Below are 2,500 nucleotides of genomic sequence, written 5' to 3'. Positions count from 1 at the left end.
TGTGATGTTTTTAGATGAAGTAAACAGGTCAGTCAAGAGCTGTCAGGATATCTGGTTACTGAACACAACAGACGCCACCTAGAGGCGAGAGTCTGATGGTGTCCGTGATAAACACTATTGCTCAGAAACAGTGCAGTGATAAAACAGCACTATGCTATTATCACATGAACTTGCATTATTTTCCTGTTATCTATGTAAAGCTGCTTTGAAACACTCTGTATTGTAAAAAGCACTATGTAAATAAAGGTGACTTGATCTTCAATCTTAGTGAAGTGTGACATAACAAAACCTCATATCGATTAGTTTGCTTACATTCTTACAAGTCCCCCTGTGGTGAAAATCCAGCTTTTAATGTTGTTTATGTGTCTATGTGGTGTTTTTAATGTGCTTTAACTCAATCCATGTGTAAGTTCATAAGTCGACAGCATTGCTGAGTATTTCCTCCTTAAAACTGCAGTGAACCAAAGACAGTCTCAAACACACGCTTTGAAATCGCTGGTGTTTCTGACGTCACAAACTACCTTGTAACCAATCAGATCAACGTGTGATCGTCAACCAGTGGATCTCTGAGCTGAGGGAGTGAGTGGAGGCGGGGCTCATTTGCATATTCAGAGAACCGCGCATACTAAATGAGGCAGGGGTGTCGAGTTACATTCAAGATATTTTAAGACGTGAAGACATTTGTGTTTTAACCCTCTGGTGCTCTTCTGTCATTTTTGAACGAAAAATTGTGCGGTTTTTTTTTTTTTTTTTACTTCATTGGAATGGTACGAAACTTGGTAAAGGTTTTGGCACTTGCTGTGTGAACACGAAAAAAAAATAATGGACATGATTCTAACAGGTTAAATGGACCTAAAAAAAGAGTTACACTTGTGCTCCTCGCGGGCAAAAATGAGCAGGAGACGAAGTTCCTCTAGTGGAAGCGTTTGGTAGTACTGCAACCCTAACACAATCTCACTGAAATCTAACTTTTTGAGACTTCAAATTTGGAACAAAACTTGTTTAGATTTATGGCTTTGATTTTCTTGCTGTTTTAGATTAAAACGTAATTTTGAAAATATATATTTCATATAAAATTTAAAATAGTATTTTTCATAACAATAAATGTAAAATTCTGATTTTTTTTTAAAGTGTTGTCTTTAAAAATAAATCAAACTTAAGTCTATTTTAAGATTTACGACACTTTAAGTTAGGGTTAGGGTCAGGTCTATGCCCAAAAAGTGAATAAATGGATTATAAATACTGCATAAATATAATTTAGTGCCATAAAATACAAAATACTACATAAAAAACATTATCAAACTAAAATATAATACATTAATTTCATTGACGGTCATTTTTCTCCGCCACACGAAGAGCACCAGAGGGATGCTAAAGGGATACTTCACCGATTAGCATTAAGCTGTGTGTCAGTATAAACCCGGTGGTATTCTCGAACGACCGTGCTCACATTTCTACTACATTAATGACCCAATTTAAATACACATCCATCTTTCCAGCGGTCAGAGGTGGACGAAGTACACAACTTACTTACTTGAGTGAAAGTATAGATACTACTGGTCAAATATTACTCCGTTACAAGTAAAAGTTGTAAAGAGCTATTTTTACTTAAGTAAAAGTACAGAAGTACTCGTTTTTAAAAGTACATAAGTATCAAAAGTAAAAAGTAAATGTCAATGCATTGTTTTATTACTGTTGCATTGTTGTATGTAATACTTACAGTACCGTATGCCTCTGAATCTGTGCCTGCACACCTACCCTCATATCAATATCACATTTATTTCCAGAACACAGTTCCAGCAGTGGGATTGAATGGGAGATTGAATAAGTCACTCAATAACGTCCACAATGGTTTCAGACACCCAAATGGCTGTTCCCTCAAATTGCCCTATTTAAAGTTTTTTGGCTTTTAGTATGAATATGTTAGCCTTACTGTTATCTATAAGCTAGTGTGCTCCAAAAAAGTGACAAAATTCGCATTTAGAAAACCAAACCCAACGTTGAAAATGAAAATCAGGTTTATGTCAGAATCCAATGTCAGATTGACGTTGATCTCCAGCGTTGGACAGACGTTGTATTGTGGTTGAAAATGAAAATCGGGTTGATGTCAGACTTTTATTTTCAATCAATATCCAACGTCAATCTGACGTCGGGTTCTGATGTCAATCGGATGCAGGGTTCTGACGTCAACCCGACTTTCATTTCCAACCAAAATGCAACTCCTGCAACCAAAATCATCCACTGACTGACGTTACTCTCTACTCAAGGACCCTGACAGAATTGTAGTGGAGTAAAAAGTACGATATTTGTCTTTCAAATGTAGTGAAGTTAAAGTACAAAGTTTCCAGAAAAAATAATACTCAAGTAAAGTACAGATACTCAAAAAGTGTACTTAAGTACAGTACTCAAGTAAATGTACTCTGTTACTGTCCACCTCTGCCAGCGGTGAAATATTACTTTGAGGGATAAAATTATTGACTACAGAGGAACTTTAAACGGT

At 36.1% G+C, this 2,500-nt stretch overlaps 1 protein-coding gene across 1 annotated transcript in view; it reads right to left on the bottom strand.

Moving 5' to 3' along the window:
• ldb1b (LIM-domain binding 1b) overlaps positions 1–2,500 on the bottom strand; it is a 26,431-nt gene that overhangs the window by 18,341 nt on the left and 5,590 nt on the right. The window lies entirely within an intron of this gene.

The sequence above is a fragment of the Scardinius erythrophthalmus genome, assembly GCF_964197995.2.
Source record: "Scardinius erythrophthalmus genome assembly, chromosome: 25".
Lineage (NCBI taxonomy): Eukaryota > Metazoa > Chordata > Actinopteri > Cypriniformes > Leuciscidae > Scardinius > Scardinius erythrophthalmus.
Note: the sequence above shows the minus strand (reverse complement) of the source record. Positions and strands in the feature narration are given on the sequence as shown.